Consider the following 10138-nt stretch of genomic DNA (forward strand, 5'->3'; position numbering starts at 1 on the left):
TGTGTGTGTAAATAAATCATATATCATAAAGACGCTACAGTCTCCCCTGTACCTTATTCCCAAAAGGAATCACAAACTCGGTAAGTGCATGGAACCCCGGGAATCTTGCATCACTCAGAGACTGAGGGGTGGGGCGTGAAACATTGGAAATGCTTCATTTTCAAAAAATATACTGCAAGTTGAAAGAGTTGTCCGTCCTCCTTCAGGATTCAGAACCCCTCCTCCCCCTGCCAAATCTTGGCCTTTCGCCTAAGGTCAATTATTTGGGTTTTGGCTAAGAGCTCCCAGCGGCATTTGCGAGAGGCGTCCTTTCTGGAGCCAAGGCTTGAGCACAAACATTCAAGCAGCGAAGTTGCAAAGTAAGCAGAGCGAAGGGAATTGTCATCTTATTGCAGGTTACCTTTCACCAAAAGAACAAACATTCTTCTAGATCTCAAATGGACGGGAACCAAACTGGTGAGAGGTAACGAATGCAGCGAGACAATGGAGAACCTGTTAATGGGGGCAGGGCAGGGGGGACACCAGAGCAATAATTTGGGGCAGAAGGCCAGGGTCCCAACTCAGCAGAAAGAGTGGGGCGGTGGGGTGGTTGGCCTAATCTATGCAATAATAATTGAAACAATAATTTTATTATTCACATGCCGCCCATCTAGCCTGGTTGCCCTAGCAAGGCTGTCTTGAAGCCTTTTCTTGCCCCACTCCTGCCCCACCCCACCCGTTGCCCAGAGAAAGGCTCTTTCTACCCTCCAGCTGCCTGGGATATGGTCAGAGAGGAAAACAAGTGTTGGTGTTTGCAAAAGCTGAACCTCCCCTGCCTAGCAACTGATGACCAGCCAACTTCGGAGCCTGTCATTGGCTCGGATCAAAGCTCAGCTCCAGGAAAGTCCCCAGCCCTGCTGCTACCCAATTCAGAGGAGAACACAGCAGGGGGGCAGGGCTGGGAGAAGGGAGGGGAGGGGAGGGGGAAAGGGGGAGGGTAGAAAGGCCAGGCCAGGCCACCAGCAACAGACCTGCTTTGCCACCAGCCCAAGAACCATGGTTCCTCTGTACATTTACTGATCATCCTAAAAAGAGCAGATTAATTTGCCATGATGCCATTTTCCTTATTCTTATTCTTATTATCTGCATTTTCTGTTTTGCATATACTGAGGCATCTGATCAAGACTTATATTTTAAAATGAGCTTTATATATATATATATATATTTGCAGATGCTTGTGTGTTTTATGCCAGGCAGAAGACCAGCTGGCTTTGGCTGGACAAAGGCCCCCCTTGATTTATTTATAGCAGGAGCCAAAATTCTCAAAGTTGTAAAAAGGGAATTACAGGCTGAGAGCAAAGGTTAATAGGTTACTGACCCTACAGAATACAATCAAGCTGCAAAAGCACTAATTACCATGTGTCTCCCATTAGAGACTTGAGCCACAGGTTAAAGGGCAAGAGCTAATGGGAAAAGCAGCTGGCCAGGAAAGGGGTTGTAAACTGAAGAAGTTTTACTTTGAAAAGGCCTTTGCTTCTAAAAATCTATATATGTTATGTATGAAATATATTGGCTTAAATGTAATTATGCAAAAGATTTAGAAAGTAAGAAATGTTAGATTCTTATGTTAGATTCTTATTTCATAGAATCATAGAATCATAGAATCATGGAGTTGGAAGAGACCACAAGGGCCATCGAGTCCAACCCCCTGCCAAGCAGGAAACACCATCAGAGCACTCCTGACATATGGTTGTCAAGCCTCTGCTTAAAGACCTCCAAAGAAGGAGATCTTTCATTGATGATGTGTGAGAATGTGAACCCAAGATCTCTGACCTCTGTTTAAGATAAAAATTTAAAACCATTAGCCATCTGTTTTGGATGGCAATAGGGCAAGGAGGGCAAGAGGCGAGCTGGTAATTAAGGTGCCTTGTTGAGGCAAATGTAAGATATATGACTACTTATTTGCCATTTATAGATAGAAGGAAATATAGCTCTTTGTCTCCCATAAAAGGTAATAGGAAATGGGTGTATCTTTTATGATTGGTTCTAGCAAACAGCCAATAGGAATTTCAACCAGGCTGATTAGACAGAGGCAGCCAAAGGAGGAGCAAGGGGGCTGGGCTGAGGGAATATAAGTGCTGACCAACAGGGCTGGAGTGGGCAGAGCTTTGGTAACCATATACCACTATGTCTCTCATTTATTTGTCTGACAAATAAATTATTATTTTAATTTCTCTATTGCTGCGTTGAATATTTCATTCCAGCTAAGCGTTAACCACAAGCAGGGTGCTACAATACAAGTGAAATAAAAAGATAAACATACAATCCCCTTTGACTCCCCCCCCCCATTGTGGATCTTAATATAATGATTTTCCCCTCTGCAGCGCTTTCATAACTCTATTCTTATAAATCCTTTTTCATTTCATAGTTCGTTTTTTTGCTACAAGTTTTCTGTCAATCCTACCAATGTGTGTAATTGTTTGCAATAGTTCCCCCCCAAATAGATTATAAAATTTCCCCAGTCTTTATTACAGACCGCCTTTTCCTGGTTTCTAATTCTTCATGTAAGTTTTGCCATTTTGGCACAGTCCATCAGTTTTATCTGCCACTCTTCGTTGGCTGGAGTTGTACCATCTTTCCATTTCTGGGCTAACAGAATCTGTGCAGCCATGGCCATGTACATGAATGTTTCATCTGGTCCTTCGGGATCTCTGGGCCTATAATACCAAAAAGAAATGCTTCTGGTTTCTTAAAGGTAAAGGGACACCTGACCATTAGGTCCAGTCGTGGCCGGGGTGTTCAGCAACAGATAATGCACAAATCTAGCAGGGGGGCAGGGAGGGGGGAGAAGAAAACAGCAGAGTTGTGTGTGTGTTTTTATTGATGTCACTTAGACCTCCTTTGGCTGAAAGTGGAAGTTCTCTGAGCAAACAAACAAGCTCCTTTTTCCTCTACACAGAATTAGCGCTGGGCTCCCTCCCAGCCACCACCAGCCACTTCCAGGAACAGCACTGCTTTTCTGAGAACAGCAGCCTTCCCCACCTTCAAATAAATTCCTGCCCAGTCCGCTAATGGAGTGAGGCCAGCATCACCAGTTGCCGGCAGACTCTGCCTGAGCACAGCAAGGCAAGAGGACTCAGGCTCAGGAATCACAGAATCGTAGAGTTGGAAGTGTTGTAAACAAAATGTGCCCTTTTCCCCTTATGGGGTATCCAAGAGCCCATATAGAGTCCTTACATAGGTTCCCTATTGGTAGGAGAAGATAACAGACGCCAACCAGAGAATATTGAGAAGCAAAGCAGCTAGTAAGCCTGATCTTTATTGATCTGTTGCAACAGGGTGCTCCACTCACACACAGGAAAGGAGGAGGAACCCAGAGCAAAGGTGTGCCTGCCCTTTTATAGACATTTTAAATTCCCTGCTCTGGAGCTCAAGACCACCCCTCCATAACATCATACCTACATCACAGAAGGGGTGTAATCCAAGACCACTACCCCAGATACATCATACCTACATCACAGAAAAGGCGGTCTACAGCAGAAATCTGAGTGTGTTGTTTATCTCGTCTGATAGGTTACCTGTTTAATGGTCACTTGATTGAATTCCCTAAGGAGCCTGGCTAGTCTTTTGTAATGATAAATACTTAGTTCCTGAGCCAGGTCACAGGCTCACCCTATTCAAACACAGACAGACATACCCTTAAGACAGGATTTGTGAAGGAAAAGACAATGGGGAGTGTTATGTACTGAAGTTCTCACCCTGGGCCAGCAGGGGGATACTGTAGATAGTTTTCACTCAGGTCCACGTCAGTTATTTTAGGCGGGAAACCCTGGGTTGTTGTTGCTACAATGTTGACAGATGGCTGCCTATAAAAGCAGGCCGGCTGAGCTGTTTGCTGCTCAGTTGTGTCCAGCTTACAAATAAAGAGCTGCTCTGGAGAAATCGCTGTGTCGTCTGCTATGTTCGCCCACAACTTAACAGGGAGGCTTTTCCATTTTCCAAGAAAACATTTGGAATGAGAACATTTGGGAATGAGAAAACAGTTTGGGAGGGGGGCCACCAGGTGGCGCGTTGGAAGATGGCCAACAATAACATCTCTCTGACCCATACGAGGTAATTAAGGGGCTGCTATGGGAAGTAGGCAGCCTTCCCTTCCCCCTAGGATGTAGGGGGAATCTGTCCTGCCAGCGGTGTTCATAATGCACCCCCTGATCTGTGAGATGGGGGTGCCGAACACTTGGCACGAGCCCTCGGTGAAGTCAGCTCTTCCTGACGCCGATTCCAATCAGCGCGTGCTGGTTGCTTCAGCTCGGAATTATAATTGGAAACATACGATTGGAAAGCTGAAGCACATACATCAAGTGAAGCTCGACAGATAAGGCTGCTGAGTAATGGATCTCTGTGATGGATGGATAAGTAAATCTTTTGATGAATCACCACCAGGAGACTGTATGTTTGGAACGAAGGGGGGGTGGAGGAAAAAACCTTTTTTTCCCTTTGCACGATGTGATAATAATAACCCTTCACCCCAGAAAGAAACAAGATTGTCGCGTTTTTATTAATCATAAGCAGGATTTTAAGAACTGTGTGGGGACGGATTACAACAGGAGAGAAGACTGGTGAACGGTGAGAAAGTGGAAAATTTTTATGACGCAGTTTAAAAATGGAGTCTCACCAAGACAGGCTTGCCGGAGAAAGAAGGACAGGGGGGAGGAGAATCAGGATCGTTCGAAAGAGAAGGAGTGTTGGAATGTAAGTTTGACCTGACAGAGCCCCCTGATCTATCTGATTTATTTGGCTAGCCTGAAAAAATAAAGGGCAGACCGAAGATTAACTTTGTTTATGGAAGCGTTGAACAGAGGCTGTCCTGGAGTGATATAGCTTTTGAAGAGTACAAAACCCACACAGAGACGCCAGCTTTCAGTCTGCTTGTGAGAATCATCAGAGATCGCAAAGAAAGGAATATATGACTACAACAAGATGAGAAAGAAAGTAATAAAGGACTATCTGGATCGAACTGGATAGAACTAATTAATGCAGTAAAATAAGTGATGTCTCGAGTTATCTGGAATTATGGACTCGTGCGGAGCTTGATGTATGGGTACCCTCAACAAAATTTAAAATTTGGCTGTATAATTTGGAACTAATGTGATCTGAATAATGTGATGTGATTTGCCTGTTAATAAAAATTATTTTAAAAAAAACAAAACAGTTTGGGAATGAAAAGTGGTTTCAGGTCAGTCTTCCTACCTTGTAGGAAATCAAGTCTTCCTACCTTGTAGAAATCAAGTAGCCTACCTTGATTTCAGCAAGGCATTTGACAAGGTGCCCCATGATATTCTTGTAAAGAAGCTGGTAAAATGCGGTCTTGACTATGCTACCACTCAGTGGATTTGTAACTGGCTGACTGACCGAACCCAAAGGGTGCTCATCAATGGTTCCTCTTCATCCTGGAGAAGAGTGACTAGTGGGGTGCCACAGGGTTCTGTCTTGGGCCCGGTCTTATTCAACATCTTTATCAACGACTGGGATGATGGACTCAAGGGCATCCTGATCAAATTTGCAGATGACACCAAACTGGGAGGGGTGGCTAACACCCCAGAGGACAGGATCACACTTCAAAACGACCTTGACAGATTGGAGAACTGGGCCAAAACAAACAAGATGAATTTTAACAGGGAGAAATGTAAAGTATTGCACTTGGGCAAAAAAAAAATGAGAGGCACAAATACAAGATGGGTGAAAAGGATCTAGGAGTCTTGGTTGACCACAAACTTGACATGAGCCAACAGTGTGACGCGGCAGCTAAAAAAGCCAATGCAATTCTGGGCTGCATCAATAGGAGTATAGCATCTAGATCAAGGGAAGTAATAGTGCCACTGTATTCTGCTCTGGTCAGACCTCACCTGGAGTACTGTGCCCAGTTCTGGGCACCACAGTTCAAGAAGGACACTGACAAACTGGAACGTGTCCAGAGGAGGGCAACCAAAATGGTCAAAGGCCTGGAAACGATGCCTTATGAGGAACGGCTAAGGGAGCTGGGCATGTTTAGCCTGGAGAAGAGGAGGTTAAGGGGTGATATGATAGCCATGTTCAAATATATAAAAGGATGTCACATAGAGGAGGGAGAAAGGTTGTTTTCTGCTGCTCCAGAGAAGCGGACACAGAGCAATGGATCCAAACTACAAGAAAGAAGATTCCACCTAAACATTAGGAAGAACTTCCTGACAGTAAGAGCTGTTCGACAGTGGAATTTGCTGCCAAGGAGTGTGGTGGAGTCTCCTTCTTTGGAGGTCTTTAAGCAAAGGCTTGACAACCATTTGTCAGGAGTGCTCTGATGGTGTTTCCTGCTTGGCAGGGGGTTGGACTCGATGGCCCTTGTGGTCTCTTCCAACTCTATGATTCTATGATTCTATGATTCCTGTGCTGATCTATGCACGTGCTTGGTTGGTACATTTACGAACATTTAATATATATCTAAGACCTTAAAATTCTTATCACAGAAGGGACCCAAGGGCCATCTAATCCAACCCCCTGCAATGCTGTTCGCAATTCATAAAAGTGAAGGCATTGGGGTGGATGAAATCCTGGGGGCTGTGCTAGTCTCTGCCCCTAACCCCAAAGGCATGAGCATACTCTGCATGTGCCCAGAGGCACTCTCTCCCATCCAGCCAGAAGCACAAATCGTACTCCAAAGCTGGCATCTGATAATAGCAAGAACATAGAAGTTGGGCCTGGGAAATAAGAAGAAGGAGGTTTCTGCTGCCACCAGGCTGAAATCCAGAGCTGATGCAGCGGTTGGCTCTGATTCCACCTTGGTCATGCCAAGCCAGACTCAGAACACAGCAGCATTTTCATCAAGGTGCCAGGAGAGAGGAGATGATTCCTCTTGAGCAGGAGAGAGCAACTCCCTCTCTAGTTTCATATATTCAATATGCTCAGACTCTGTATCTTCAACTACCATCCTGGCAAGGGGAGAAACTCCTCTCCTCTGGCCCCTCTGAGCCCAGAGCTTGTGTCCCCCCCCCCCGCTTCTCTCTGCCCCATTGGCAGTGGGGGGGGAACACTGTAGAGAGGCGCTGGGGGGAGTTTCGCTTCCCCATGCCTGAGCACCTCTCAGCATTCAGGGAAATGGAAGAGGGAAGCTGGCCACGATCCAGGAGATTGAGGTCAGCAGACAGCAAAGCAAAACCTACTCAAAGAGAAGCTGCTTCTGCTCCCCCTTCCCAGTCGCAGCAGAAATATATATATAATAATTTCCAGTTTTACACATTTCAATAATTTTACAGTCATTTTAACATTTCGAAACGTGACTTCCTTCCCCCTCTTTCTGAAGTTCCTTATATTTACCATACTTTCCCATGTATAAGGCAATGAATTTTTATTTTAAAATTATGTTTAAAAATAGGGGGCGCCTTACACACGGGGGCGTGTTATACATAGAAAAATACGTTATTTTTTATATTTTCTGCATATCCAAATTAACTTAATTTGGTTATTTATTTCATCTTCTTTCAATATGTACTCTTATAAAACTGCAGGTTATTACAATAAAATCCTGCCAATGTTCTTATCTGTTTACAATTTGTTTGTAAATAATAAACCATTTCCATTGTTTTATAAAAAAGTTTTTTATCTTGATTTTTTATTTTTCTGGTAAGCTTCACCATTTCTGCATATTCCATAAGTTTTTGTATCCATTCTTCCTTTGCTGGGACTTCTTCTTCTTCTTTCCATTTTTGGGCAAGTGACATTCTTGCCACTGTAGTCACATACATAAGTAATTTTCTATACAATTTAGGTAGTTCTACACCTATAATTCCCAAAAGGAAAGCTCCTGCCTGATTTGGTGGGCAGTGTCCCAAAGTCTCTGCCACCTCCTCTCCCCCAGGGGTTTAGCCTGTATCTGGACTGCACCACTTCAGCTTGCAAGGAAGGGCTCCTATTTTGGGACACACACATTGATTTCACCACATGGGGTCGTTAGGGGCGCACTGAAGAGCAGTCCATCCTCTGAGTTGCCTCCTCTTCAGTCTGAGGCGGGACAGATCCAGACCTGCCACAGATCCACCACTTAGGGGAGGATGAGGACAGAGACCTCGGGTGCAATTTGCAATATTATTATTATTATTATTATTATTATTATTATTATTATTATTATTGTACCCCGCCCATCTGGCTGGGCTTCCCCAGCCACTCTGGGCGGCTTCCAACAAAGATTAAAAATACATTAAAATGTCACACATTAAAAGCTTCCCTGAACAGGGCTGCCTTCAGATGTCTTCTAAATGTCAGATAGTTGTTTGACATCTGATGGGAGGGTGTTCCACAGGGCGGGTGCCACCACCAAGAAAGCCTTCTGAAGGAATTTACCAAATCACAAAATCAAAGCTTTCACCCATCTAGGCGGCCCAGACTATTGGCTCCCCCAATACCCTCAATAGGAACCCAACCACCAATTTGCTTGGCTAGATATTACCAGTCATTATAATCTCCTCCACAAATACCTCTGTGATAATGAGTAAAGGTAAAGGGACCCCTGACCGTTCAGTCCAGTCGTGGCTGACTCTGGGGTTGCGGTGCTCATCTCGCTTTATTGGCCGAGGGAGCCGGCGTACAGCTTCCGAGTCATGTGGCCAGCATGACTAAGCCGCTTCTGGCAAACCAGAGCAGTGCACAGAAACACCGTTTACCTTCCCACCGAAGCGGTACCTATTTATCTACTTGCACTTTGATGTGCTTTCGACCTGCTAGGTTGGCAGGAGCAGGGACCGAGCAACGGGAGCTCACCCCGTCGTGGGGATTCAAACTGCCGACCTTCTGGTCGGCAGGCCCTAGGCTCTGTGGTTTATCCAACAGTGCCACCCGCATCCCATGATAATGATTATCATGGCATTAAAATATCCTGTTCTTCAAGCAAAGGAGAGAAAGGGAGACCAGATTGTGTCAAAAGCATCTTTTTTGGAGAAGCCTTTAATTAGACACTGGTTGTATGTGAGGCCTTCTGATAGAGCATGTACGCCCAACGCGTCAATCTCATCATTCGCACGATGGATATTAGGGTCGCAGGCGCCTCGGGCACCCCGCTCCAGCCACTGGCATTGCCCAATGCCCAGTCAGCTGGCCGCCAAGGAAAGGCATGAGGCGCCTGCCTCAACCGCAAGCCTCAGCCCTGGGCAGGGAGGCGAAGATGAGGCCCATGGGCTCTGTTTGGGCTGCAGCTGCGGAGGGTACGCAAGAGAGACAATGACATCCCTACTCCCTCTCCCGCCAGTTCCCATGGAAAGAAAAAAACCATTCTCCCTCCTAGTTCTGCGTGGATGCTGAACTTTCCCAATCAGAAGCCGCAGGAGCCCTTCGGACTTTCAGGTTCCAAAACAACGTTTGCAAACGGAACAGTCACTTGCGAGTTTGCGGTGTTCGGAAACAAAACGTCCAAGTTCCGGGGCATTCAGGATCCATACGACTGTACAGTCATACCTCGGGTTACAGACGCTAAATCACGCTTTGCACATGCACAGAAGCATTGAATCGCAACCCACATGTGCGCAGATGCACCACTGCAGGTTGCAAATGCTGCGGGTTGCAAATGTGCATCCCACACGGATCACGTTCGCAATCCAAGCATCCATTGTATATAGGTGGACGTGGGATATTATACAATAATAGCACATCTTCCGTTCTTTTACCAAACTACTTATGGCATTCTAGCACTTTGGGAGAAACGTTCTCTCAATAAGCGTCTATGTTCTGCACTTGACAGGAAGGTTCCATAATAATTGAGATGTGCATTTTGTTTTGTTCTGCCTTTGTTGTGTTCTCCAGCGTCAAAGTTAGCTCTCCTCTTCTCCTTCCGCATACGACAGCAACCACCCCTCAAAATGCACCCCTGGGCTTTCATTGAATGACCATCAGCAATATCCCAGGCAGCTAGGGGGTGACCCTCCCTGGAGAGAAATGCCCCATCTTGCCCATCTTTGGGGGTTTGGATTTGCTCCTGCGGTCAAGGGTCCTGTTGCTCACTTGCTATTAAAGTTGTCTTTGGCTGCCGCTGCAGGAAATCGAACCCATGAATAAACGGGAATATAGAGCTTGCCGGCCGGGAAGGGAATTTCTGTTTTGCAAGGAGGGGGAGGCGGATCTCCTGCCGCTCCCCCTC

The sequence above is a fragment of the Podarcis raffonei genome, chromosome 2 (genome assembly GCF_027172205.1).
Source record: "Podarcis raffonei isolate rPodRaf1 chromosome 2, rPodRaf1.pri, whole genome shotgun sequence".
NCBI lineage: Eukaryota > Metazoa > Chordata > Lepidosauria > Squamata > Lacertidae > Podarcis > Podarcis raffonei.